Source organism: Hylobates moloch, unplaced genomic scaffold (assembly GCF_009828535.3).
Source record: "Hylobates moloch isolate HMO894 unplaced genomic scaffold, HMol_V3 SCAFFOLD_2, whole genome shotgun sequence".
In the NCBI taxonomy this organism is placed as follows: Eukaryota; Metazoa; Chordata; class Mammalia; order Primates; family Hylobatidae; genus Hylobates; species Hylobates moloch.
In genome coordinates, this window is record NW_026652277.1 from 156,450,432 (window position 1) to 156,463,460 (window position 13,029).

General features: G+C 44.8%; 1 protein-coding gene across 4 annotated transcripts in view; it reads right to left on the reverse strand.

Annotated features, from left to right (window-relative positions):
• Positions 1-13,029, reverse strand: part of NHSL1 (NHS like 1) — a 359,178-nt gene that overhangs the window by 307,834 nt on the left and 38,315 nt on the right. The window contains exon 1 of one of the 4 annotated variants that reach the window (XM_058435595.1): positions 7,877-7,931. The exons of the other annotated variants lie outside the window; for them this stretch is intronic. The gene's annotated coding sequence lies outside the window, so the exon portion shown is untranslated. Of the gene's footprint in view, positions 1-7,876; positions 7,932-13,029 lie in introns of those variants that run through there. 4 annotated transcript variants of the gene reach the window in all.

Below are 13,029 nucleotides of genomic sequence, written 5' to 3' on the forward strand. Positions count from 1 at the left end.
TCTCTTTTTGCCAAATATATATTTATAATAATCACCATTGCTAGATAATGCTGAAGGATGTCTCTTTTATTTACAATCTGAAGAGCTTAACAGCTTGACTGTGTGTGTGTGTGTGTGTGTGTGTGTGTGTGTGTGTGTGTGTGTGTGTTGTGTGTGTGTGTGTGTGTGTGTGTGTGTGTGTGTGTGTGTGTGTGTTTGAGCTGAAGTTTCGCTCTTGTTGCCCAGGCTAGAGTGCAATGGCGCGATCTCAGCTCACCGCAACCTGCGTGTCCTGGGTTCAAATAGTTCTCCTGCCTCAGCCTCCTGAGTTGCTGGAATGTACCACCACACCCGGCTAATTTTGTATTTTTAGTAGAGATGGGGTTTCTCCATGTTGGTCAGGCTGATCTCAAACTCCAGACCTCAGATCCGCCTGCCTCAGCCTCCCAAAGTGCTGGGATTACAGGCATGAGCCACCGCGCCCAGCCAGCTTGACTATATTTAAGATAACCGTTGAGTAAAGTTTATGTGCTGTATGCCCATTGAGGTCTCAGTTATTCTAATTAATCTTTTTTTGCCATATTTATAAAAAGTATTGAGTTAAAGAACTGTGTTGGGTTATTACAAAAGATAGCTATGTCAGTCAGATTGACCCAAATGATAATTGCAGTCAAAATGTGACCGTCAACAGTGAGCATGCCAGGTGTCCTCGTCAGCGTTTACTAGGAAGGCTGCAGTAACAATCCCCAAATCACCATGGTTTAAAACAATGAAGGATTATATCTCATTCATGTTGCTCATTAGCCATGGGTTGATGGCAATTCTTCTGCTCCATGTGTCTTCTTCAATATCTGAGATGTGCCATTCTCAGGGCACAGGGAAAAGACAAGAGAGTTGGTAAAAACACACAAGAACAATCAACACTTTTATTTCAACATAATGTAAGTCACATCCGCTCACCTGCCATTGGCCAAAACAAGCCACATATCGAAGAGCAACATCAATGGAGCAGGAATGTGTGCTTTTTCCATAGAAGGTTGTATTAGCCCGTTTTCACACTGCTGATAAAGATCCCCCGACCATGATTCAAATTATCTCCCACCAGGTCCCTCCCAAAACATGAGGGAATTATGGGAGTACAATTCAAGATGAGATTTGGGTAGGGACACAGCCAAACCATATCATTCCACCCCTGGCCCCTCCAAATCTCATGTTCTCACATTTCAAAACTAATCATCCCTTGCCAACAGTCCCTCAAAGTCTTAACTCATTTCAGCATTAACCCAAAAGTCCACAGTCCAAAGTCTCATCTGAGACAAGGCAAGTCCCTTTCGCCTATGAGCCTGTAAAATCAAAAGCAAGCTAGTTAACTTTCTAGATACAATGGGTATACCGGTATTAGGTAAATACAGCCATTCCAAATGGGAGAAATTGGCCAAAACAAAGGGGTTACAGGGCCCTTGCAAGTCCAAAATCCAGTAGGGCAGTCAAATTTTAAAGTTCCAAAATGATATCCTTTGACTCCAGGTCTCACATCCAGGTCACGCTGATGCAAGAGGTGGATTCCCACGGTCTTGGGCAGCTCCACCCCTGTGGCTTTGCAGGGTACAGCCTCCCTTCCTCCAGTTGCTTTCACAGGCTGGTGTTGAGTGTTTGTGGCTTTTCCAGGTGCACAGTGCAAGCTGTTGGTGGGTCTACCATTCTGGGGTCTGGAGGACGGTAGCCCTCTCCTCAAGGCTCCACTTGGTGATGCCCCAGTAGGAACTCTGTGTGGGGGCTCTGACCCCACATTTCCCTTCTGCACTGTCCTGAACCATGCAGAGGTTCTCAATGAGGGCATCAACCCTGCAGCAAACTTCTGCCTGGGCATCTAGGTGTTTCCATATATTTTCTGAAATCTACACGGAGGTTCCCAAACCCCAATTCCTGACTTGCAGACTCAACACCACATGGAAGCTGCCAAGGCTTGGGGCTTGCACCCTCTGAAGCCACAGCCCGAACTCTATGTTGGCACCTTTTAGCCACAGCTGGAGCAGCTGGGACACAGGGCACCAAGTCCCTGGGCTACACACAGCACAGGGACCTGGGCCTGGTCAACAAAACCATTTTCTCCTAGGCCTCTAGGCCTGTGACGGGAGGAGATGCCGTGAAGACCTCCAACATGCCCTGGAGACATTTTCTCCATTGTCTTGGGGCTTAAATTTGGCTCCTCCTTACTTGTGCAAATTTCTGCAGCCAGCTTGAATTTCTCCTCAGAAAATGGGTTTTTCTTTTCTATCACATTGTCAGGCTGCAAATTTTCCAACCGTTTATGCTCTGCTTCCCTTATAAAACTGAATGCCTTTAACAGCACTCAAGTCACCTCTTGAATAATGCTTTGCTGCTTAGAAATTTCTTCCTCCGCCAGTGCGGTGGCTTGTGCCTGTAATCCCAGCACTTTGGGAGGCCGAGGCAGGAGGATCACCTGATGTCAGGAGCTCAAGACCAGCCTGGCCAACATGGTGAAACCCCATCTCTACTAAAAATACAAAAATTAGCTGCGTGTGGTGGTACACACCTGTAATCCCAGCTACTCTGGAGGCTGAGGTAGGAGCACTGCTTAAACCCGGGAGGCAGAGGTTGCAGTGAGCTGAGATTGCGCCACTGCACTCCAGCCTCGGCAACAGAGCAAGACTCCATCTCGGGAAAAAAAAAAAAAAAGAAAGAAATTTCTTCCTCCAGATACCCTAAATCATCTCTCTCAAATTTAAAGTTCCTCAAATCTCTAGGGCAGGGGCAAAATGCCACCAGTCTCTGCTAAAACATAACAAGAGTCATCTTTATTCTAGTTCCCAACAAATTCCTCATCTCCATCTGAGACCACCTCAGACTGGACCTTATTGTCCATACTGCTTCAGGCTTTCAGTCAAAGCCATTCAACAAGTCTCTAGGAAGTTCCAAACTTTCCCACATTTTCCTGTCTTCTTCTGAGCCCTCCAAACTGTTCCAACCTCTGCCTGTTACCCAGTTCCAAAGTTGCTTCCACACTTTCAGGTATCTTTTCAGCAATGCCCCACTCTACTGGTACCAATTTACTGTATTAGTCCTTTTTCATCCTGCTGATAAAGACATGCCTGAGATTGGGAAGAAAAAGAGGTTTAATTGGACTTACAGTTACACATGGCTGGGGAGGCCTCAGAGTCATGGCGGGGGGTGAAAGGCACTTCTTACATGGCGGTGGCAAGAGAAAATGAGGAAGATGCAAAAGCAGAAACCCCTGATAAAACCATCAGATCTCATGAGACTTATTCACTACCATGAGAACAGCATGGGGGAAGCCGCCCCCATGATTCAAATTATCTCCCACCTGGTCCCTCCCACAACACATGGGGATTATGGGAGTACAATTCAAGATGAGATTTGGGTGGGGACACAGCCAGACCATATCAAAGGCACTGTGAGTTATTATGGGCAGAGATATGTGTAATCCTCTCTCAGGAAAGGAAATTACTTAAAACAATAATAAAAGATAACTGGTTACCATGGAAACTATCACCCAGAAACATGTATCAATATATTGATATAATCTTTTCCTGATGATATGCAATTTATGAAAGCTATAAAGTAATACATATCTTATATTTAATCATGCATATATATTCTTATATATAAACTATAATTGTTAGCATTATCTAGTATGCATAAGAAACTGCTAGATTGTGTGTGTGTGTGTGTGTGTGTGGACTACAGGCACCTGCCACCACCCTGGATATTTTTTTTTATTTTATAGACTGGGTTTAACATTTCTCGACTCAGACCCTGGATCCACGCTGGGATTACAAGCGTGAGCCACCGTACCTGGCCATTTTTAAGACAGGGTCTTGCTTTGTCACCCAGGCTGGAGTGCAGTGGCATGATCATGTCTCACTGCAGCCTTGACTTCCCAGGCTCAAGCAAGTAGCTGGGACTACAGGTGTGCCACCACACCCAACTAAGTTTTGTATTTTTTGTAGAGACAAGGTTTCGCCATGTTGCCCAGGCTGGTCTCGAACTCCTGAGCTCAAGGGATCCTCCTGTCTCAATTTCCCAAAGTGTTGGGATTAAAGGTGTGAGCCTCAGTGTCTGGCCCTCTAAAGAAATTTAAAACCAGTGGGATTACTTGTTTTTAAACTTGTTTTCAAACAGTAATGAACCAAGCAAGGAAAAGATCGGAAGCAGTACTACACACACGCTGCCATGTGCATGCGTGTGTGTGTGTGTGTGTGTATATATATATATATATAAAAGAATTTGGTATAGTAAAAAATTGGGGATTTTAAATCAGTGGGAGGAGAATGAATTATTAAATAATTGGTGGTGAAATAACTAATCATATTTTCAAAAGCTAGGTCCTTATTGCATAATTTGTACCTAAATGGATTCCAGGTGGATTAAATATTTAAATTTTAAAAATCACAAAAATATTAGAAGGCTGGGCACAGTGGCTCATGCCTGTAATCCCAACACTTTGGGAGGCTGATGCATGAGGATGACTTGAGACTAGCCTGGGCAACATAGCAAGACCCTGTCTCTACAAAAAACAATTTAAAAAAATAGCCTGGTGTGGTGGTGAGCACCTGAAATCCTAGCTACTCAGGAGGCAGAAGCAGGAAGATCACCTGAGCCTAGGAGCTTGAGATTGCAGTGAGCCATGCTCATCCCACTGCACTCCAGCCTGGGCGACAGAGCAAGATGCTGTCTCAAAAAAATAAATTAATTAATTAAATAAACACATATATGAAGAAAATGTAAAATGAATGTTTATACAATCATAGGGTAGAGTAAGACTTTCTCAGCATTATTACACCAAAGATAGAAATAATAAGATTTTGATGAGCTTGATTAATGTAGTGGATACCTTAAAAGGCAATCCCCTCCAAAAGGGAGTTAGCTCAGGAGACAAAAACTCTGCCCTATACCCAATCCATAGAACTGGATTCTTAGCAACTGTGTTAGAACGACATGATTCTACTCCACTAGCCCTTGATACCGGACCCAACCTGAAGCAATCAGATTTCCTTTACAGGGTATTTGGACTTGGAACAAAGATCTCTGGTTCAGTCCAGCTGCTCTATTCAGTAGGAAACAGGTAAACACAAAACAGATGAAATGGTCGTTTTCCACCCATCTTGTACTTGTGAAGCAAAGAAAGCTGTATTGTTGAGAGATAAAAGTGAAGCAGATGCACAGAGAAATGCAGATGTGGAGAGAGCACATTATGGCATTTCAGGTACTTGACTTCAATACCTGACTGCATTGTTGTCCTTGGGTGCAAGGAGCTGCATGTATCGACACATGCATTGGAAAGCTTTTGCGCGCCTCTTCTTGCTCACATCTGGTTGTGATGTAAATGATTCCACATAGACTTTTACTCTTTTTCTCTCTCAGTATCTCACCTCAAGAATGGGCAGGCCGGGCGCATTGGCTCAGGCCTGTAATCCCAGCACTTTGGGAGACTGAAGCGGGCAGATCGCCTGAGGTCAGGAGTTCCACACCAGCCTGGTCAACATGGCGAAACCCCATCTCTACTAAAAACACAAAAATTAGCCAGGCTTGGTGGTGGGTGCCTGTAGTCTCAGTTACTCAGGAGGCCGAGGCATGAGAATCGCCTGAATCCAGGAGGCAGAGATTGCAGTGAACCGAGATTGCGCCATTGCACTCCAAACTGGGTGACACAGCACGACTGAATCTAAAAAAAAAAAAAGAGAGAGTGGGTCACACTCTCTTGCTTCCTGCCCATGGTCTTCAGTGATGCCTTGGTGTAGGACAACACAGGAGCCCACTGGGACTGACTGAGGCACCCAGAAGTGTTCACCACCAGTGTGAAGTGAAGAATGCTTTCTCTTTTGTCCCTCAGATAGAGATCTGCAGGTGTCAGCAGAAATAAACACCAATCTCCTGCAACAGGGCCAACCCAATAATGCAGTCTAGCATTGCCTTTTTCTCCTTCCTGACTTCACTTTCCTTGGCCCCTCACTCCTGCTCCCTGGAATCGCATACCAAATCAAGCACCTGCATGCAGCCCTAGGCCCAGGCTCTGCTTTGGGGGAAACCCAGAAGAAGCAAGTGTGGCCACAGAAGTGGCCATAGAAAGAATGCCCTCGAGACAAGATTCTAAACGTGGTCAGGCAGCAAAAACAAATCCATCACTGGTAACGTGTGAGAGGGCTATACTCTCTGGATGCTTCACAAAATGGCTTCCCTGATTGCCACTGTCTACATTTGATTGGAATGTGGTGGAGGCAGAAGACAAAGAATATGTGGTATTCTAGCACTGGAAGAGTTTGCAATAGTCATCATAAAAATTATTTTTAAAATGAATTATAGAATGGTTTGGCTTTGGTTAGCTGCTTTTAAACTCTTGATAAAAGCAATCAACATACTCGGCCAGGCATGGTGGCTCACGCCTGTAATCCCAGCACTTTGGGAGGCCGAGGCAGGTGGATCATGAGGTCAGGAAATCAAGACCAGCCTGGCCAACATGGTGAAACCCCATCTCTACTAAAAATACAAAAATTAGCTGGACACGGTGGTACGCACCCGTAGTCCCAGCTACTCAGGAGGCTGAGGCGGGAGAATAGCTTGAACCCGGGAGGCAGAGGTTGCAGTGAGCCAAGATTGTGCCACTGCTGCACTCCAGACTGGGGACAGAGTGAGAAACTGTCTCAAAAAAAAAAAAAAAAAGAAATCAACATACTCATGTCACGTAGCTGCCCACTATAAAAATAGAGTCCTCCATGGCAGTGGATACTCTGAGGCCTGGCATAGTGGTTCACACAGCACTTTGGGAGGCCGAGGTAGGCAGATCACCTGAGGTAAGGAGATCGAGACCATCCTGGCCAACATGGCAAAACCCCATCTCTACTGAAAATACAAAAATTATCCGGGCATGGTGGTGCTTGCCTGTAATCACAGCTACTCGGGAGGTTGAGGCAGGAGAATCGCTTAAACCTGGGAGGCAGAGGTTGCAGTGAGCCGAGATCATGCCACTGTACTCCAGTCTGGGTGACAGAGCGAGACTCCGTCTCAAATAATAATAATAATAAAAGACACTTCCAAATAAAAGATAGTCTTTTTGATAATTGGTGCTGGATAGCCATGTGAAAAAAACAAGCTTTGACCTCTACTTCACACTACACCCCCAAATTAATTCTAGATGGATCATGGACATAAATGTAGATGGTAAAAAAATTAAGCTTCTAGGAGAAAACACAAATCCTATTTATGACCTTGGGATTAAATGGAACAAAGGGCACTAGCTATAAGAGAAGGTTAATATATTGGACTTCATTAAGAACTTCTGTTCCTCAAAAGACACTACTGGGAGAGTTAAAAAGCAAGCCAAAAACTTGGAACATAGTTCAACACAATACTTAGATCTAGAGTATAAAAAAATTCCTACAAATCGCTAAGAAAAAAACCCCATATAGCCCAATTTAAAAAAACTGTACCCAAAACTCTTTTCACAATGAAGATAAACGAAGGGCAAAATGCATAGGAAAAGGCAATTAAGTCATTATTCATCAAGGAAATGCACAAACTATAATCTGATGCTATTACACTCCCATGAGAATGACTTAAATTCAAAGGACTGTCAACACAAAGTAAGTACTCGATGATGTGGAGCATCTGGAACATTTTATGTTGTGGTGGGGGAGTTTAAGTCAGTACAACCACTTTGGAAAACTGGCAGTTTTTATCTAAAATTATATGCACATGACTCAGCAAATTCTACTCCTGAAAAATTCTACTCTCAAAACAAATGAGCGTTTATATACACCAGAAGTTGTATATAAGAACTTTCACCAACCTGGGCAACACAGTGAAACCCTGTCTCTACTAAAAAGTACAAAAAGTAGCCGAGTGTAGTGGCGAGCACCTGTAGTCCTGGTTACTCAGGAGGCTGAAGTGAGATAATTGCTTGAACCTGGGAGGCAGAGGTTGCGATGAGCTGAGATCATGCCACTGCACTCTAGCCTGGTCGATAGAGTGAGACCCTGTCTCAAAAAAAAAGAAGAATTTTCATAGCCGTTTTATCATAATAGCACAAACTGAAAATAGCCCAAATACCCATCAACAGGAGAATAAATAAATAAGTTGCAATATACTGTGTAATGCTAAACAGCAACTAACAAGTACTGCTGCTTTGGGCCAGGCATAGTGGCTCATGCCTGTAATCCCAGCTCTTTGGGAGGCCGAGGAGAGTGGATCACTTGAGATCAGGAGTTAGAGACTAGCCTGGTCAACATGGTGAAACCCCGTCTCTACTAAAAATACAAAAATTAGCCAGGTATGGTTTGCACATGCCTGTCGTCCCAGCTACTCAGGAGGCTGATGGAGGAGAATCACTTAAACCCAGGAGGCGAAGGTTGCAGTGGGCCAAGATCGCAACACTGCACTCCAGCCTGAGTGACAAAGTGAGACTCAGTCTCAGAAAAAAAAAAAAAAAAAAGAACTACTGCTTTGCACAACAACATGCACGTATCTCCCAGACATCATGATCACAAGCCATGAATCCATTTAGGTAAGGTTAAAGAATAGGGAAAATGAATTTCTGGTGAAAGAAGTAAAATAGTGATACCTTTGTGGGGGAAATGCTGATTGTGGGAAGGCATGAAGAAGCTTTCTGAAATGCTGGAAATGGTCTGCAACTTGATTGAGCAGTAGTTATAAGGGTGTATAAGTATGTCATAAACATATCAAGCTCTACATTTAGATGTGTGTACTTTGCTGCGTGTGAGTTATACTTTGGGGGAAAAACTAAATAAACAAAAAAAGCGGGGGAAATGAAAAGAAAATGATCCTCATTTCCTGTAGCTGTAGAGAAATATATGCTGAAAAATCAGGCCCAGGATTCAACGGTAAGAGCAGCAAAACTGCAAAGGAGACTGAATGCATAGCCTCAAAAAGTCTATGCCGGGCTGGGCACGGTGGCTTATGCCTGTAATCTCAGCACTTTGGGAAGCCAAGGCAGGTGGATCATGAGGTCAGGAGATCAAGACCATCCTGGCTAACACAGTGAAACCCATCTCTAGTAAAAATACAAAAAAATTAGCTGGGTGCAGTGGCATGCACCTGTAGCCCCAGCTACTCAGGAGGCTGAGGCAGGAGAATTGCTTGAACTCGGGAGGCAGAGGTTGCAGTGAGCCAAGATCGTGCCACTGCACTCCAGCCTGGGCGAAAGAGCGGGACTCCATCTAAAAAAAAAAAAAATCTATGCCAAAGCTGAGGACTTGATAAGAAAAGTGATTTCCTGAAAGCTGGCATAGTGACATTTGGGTAGATAACCTCAGTATCTGGAACCCACAAATTCCCCCAAATCTTCTTCCAGAAGAAGCCGTACTCTCCTTCTTGCTAGAGAGGAAAATTCCACAATCCCTGGAAGCTTTGCAGAAACCTCACCTGAGTCAGGTGTCTTGGAAGACAATGCTTTTTTTCTGTCCAAGATCTGCCACCACATCCTTCATTACCTTAGGAATAGCAAGGGTCTAGAGGGAAAATGCATTTCCTACTCTAGAAGGAAATGGCTTACACAATCAAAACAATTACAGGACCAAAATAAGAAGTACTAGCAAGAATGGATGAACATGTATGAGAGTGAATCTCAAGGGTATTGAACCAGGAGAGTGATGAGGGGATAAAATATAAATCTGTGCAGTGGCCAGGTGTGGTGGCTCACACCTGTAATCCAGCACTTTGGGAGGCTGAGGCAGGAGGATCATTCGATGTGAGGAGTTCGAGACTGGCCTGGTCAACATGGTGAAATTCTGTCTCTACTAAAAATAAAAATTAAAAAAAAATGAGCTGGGCGTGGTGGTGGGCATCTGTAATCCCAGCTCCTCAGGATGCCGAGGCATGAGAATCACTTGAACCTGGGAGGCAGAGGTTGTAGTGAGCTGAGATTGTGCTACTGCACTCCAGCCTAGCGACAGAGTGAGACTCCATCTCAAAAAAAAAAAAAAAAAAAAAAAAAAGTGAAAAGCTTGTTGACACTGGAGCACTCTCCTGTGACTTGGGGTTTAGCCTCCTGGAAAAAAAATATGGAGTCATACTTTTTTCTTATTTTTTATTTTTATTTTTTTGAGACAGGGTCTCACCCTGTCACCCAGGCTGGAGTGCAGAGGCGTGATCACGGCTCACTTCAACCTCCATCTCCTGGGCTCAAGCCACCCTCCTGCCTCAGCTCCCCCAAGTAGCTGGGACCACAGGAGTGTACCACCACACCCAGCTAAATATTTTCTTATTTTTTGTGGAGACGGGATCTTGCCATGTTGCCCAAGCTGGTCTTGAACTCCTGGACTCAAGCAATCCTCCTGGAATTATAGGTGTGAGCCACTGCATCCCACCAGAGTTACTCTAATATGCTGCTCTTGACGCTTGGCCATGTTGATGTCCTATGTAAATGAGGTGGAGATGCCAGAACTACTTTGGCAGAATATTGAGGAGGGAGTAATAAGGCACATGGCAGTGAAAATGTTAAAACAAAAACATATGTATTACACTTACTAAATATGATTAGAAAACCCACTATCTGATTATATTTCCCAGGAATCCCTGAAAGATATTTGCTTCACTAAAGCAGTAAGAAATGCACCAAGGAAGTTTGTACTGGGATCGTTCAGAAACTCAATGACACATTTCTTCTATATGTTGAAGAGATGCAGTCTTGAAACTGGCCTTCTAGTATCAATGGACATAAGAAGATTCTGGAATGGCAGAGGTCAGGGAGTGGCACCTAACAGAGGCAATACGGACATCACTGCTATAATAGATAGCAAGGCTAGAATGGCGGTCAGAGTGGCTTGACCTACAGACATCTGTGGTGATGGTTAATAGATTATGCTGTTCCTAGGAGCAAGACAGATGGACACCCAATCAATCAGGATGTTACTTATTTATCTTTTATAAAATAAAACACAAAACAATTGAAGAGAAGACTGACATCGGCTGCAAAGTGGAAAAATATTGTGGTCTCTCACCCAGTTTTTAGCAAGTTCATAGGTGACAGCCTGTGATTAAAAGGAAGTATATGTCTCCTTGAGGAAGGACCATCTAAAACCTGCTCAAGTATGTACCATAAACATGCCCCCAATCATTCCCCAGAAGCTCTTGCAGCCATTTACTAAAAAAAAACTGTACACTGGGGAAAGGCATTTTCCAGGCATTTTGAGGGCTGTTACATAACAGGGTCTGAACTGCCACCAAAACAAGCAAACATAAAATGCCATCATAGACCACTGGGTAGAGAAAGGACGTATGGAGGCCAGGTGATAAATGCAGTTCTGGCCCTAGTCCTCGTTACCGTGTGTATTAGTCCATTTTCATGCTGCTGCTGAAGACGTACCCAAGACTGGACAATTTACAAAAGAAAGAGGTTTAATGACTTACAGTTCCACATGGCTGGGGAGGCCTCACAATCATGGCGGAAGGCAAGAAGGAGCAAGTCACATTCCACGTGGATGGCGGCAGGCAGAGAGAGAGATTGGGCAGGGAAACTCCCCCTTATAATACCGAAGAATCTCATGAGACTTATTCGCTATCATGAGAACAGCATGGGAAAGCCTGCCCTCATGATTCAATTATCTCCCACCAGGTCCCTCCCACAACACGTGGGAATTCAAGATGAGATTTGGGTGGGGACACAGAGAAGCCATATCACTGTGAGTCCAAAAATTCTACAAAATAGAATCCTGAAGAATAGGAAATAACCTATTCTGTGGCTATATTCCCAGTTCTCATATGTGAAGTTTGAATAGACACACTTGCCAGTTGGCCAAACTTTTACAGCCCCTGACCTATTGTGTAAAAGTTATTATGGTAAGAGTAGCTAGAAAATAACCCTGAAAAACACCTCCTGCCACCAAAATGCCAAGATAGCAAATCAGAAACACATCTCAAGAGGAATTTTGGGAATAAGCACAACTCAGATATCTAAAGGATGCAGAGGTGTTGGTTTCCATCACATCCCTGTTTAATTTACCTATATGACTCCTGCAATACCAGATAGATCATGATGGTTAATAGTGATATATTTTTTTCATTTTCATTTTAGCCACCCTCAGTCCCCCAACCAGGGTCCCCATCTTCCCTCCCCATCCCTGCTTAACCTCACTCAGAGCAGCCAAGCCCTCTGTCCCCAGCCCTGACTCTCAGCTTTCCTCCCTCATGACGTTGGGATCTGCATGGCTCAGTCCTTTCACACATCCCAGCAGCTTTTGATGCCAAGAACTCCATCACTGCTCCTTGATGCTTCTCCCTTTTCCACTGCTAGGACACCACCCTTACCTGGTTCACCTCCTACTTGGGCATCCAGAGTATTTGTCACTTTCTTGTGTTCTCTGCCTGTCTCTGAGATGTTAGGAGCCCCAGGGCTCAGTCTCAGGCCTTGTTCTCCACTGTGTTCTAGGGAGACATCATCCTCTCTCCCCGCTTCAGTGCCTCCATCCCCCACCACACACTGATGCTTCCTGGACCATCTTTGTCTTTAGCCCATAAGATGCTTCTAGGTCCCTGCCCCTAGGGTCCAGCCCCCTCAGAGTGAACATGTCCCAAATCTGCCTTTGTACCTTCCCTGTGTATCTGCTCCTCCTAGTTGCCTAGACTTGAGCCCCATTCTCTACCGCCTGGACCATGCCCATCCTCCTTCGAGGCCTCCCCACCCTGTCTTCCCCTCTGGTCTAGCCCTCTCGCCAGCCCCTAAGGAATATTTCAGATACACAGATCTTTCTGACACCCTCCTTACTGGCATTTGAAGGCCTTCACAGTCCCACATTTTCCTTTCCCAAATCTCACCCATGCATGAGAGGCTTCGTGGGTCAGAGCACAGTTTTGCAAGGTTCAGCTCTAAGACCATCTCCTCCAAGGAGCCTTCCCTTTCTCCTCCCAGGTGAGTGCCCCTCCCCAGTTCCTCATTCCACCAGGTCCTGACCATACCCTGCTGGCAGTGTCTGTACCCCGCTCTGTCACTCCCACCCCTCCTCTGATGCTGGGCCAGCCATGTGGAACAGGTGGCAGGGACAGATGAATGAATGA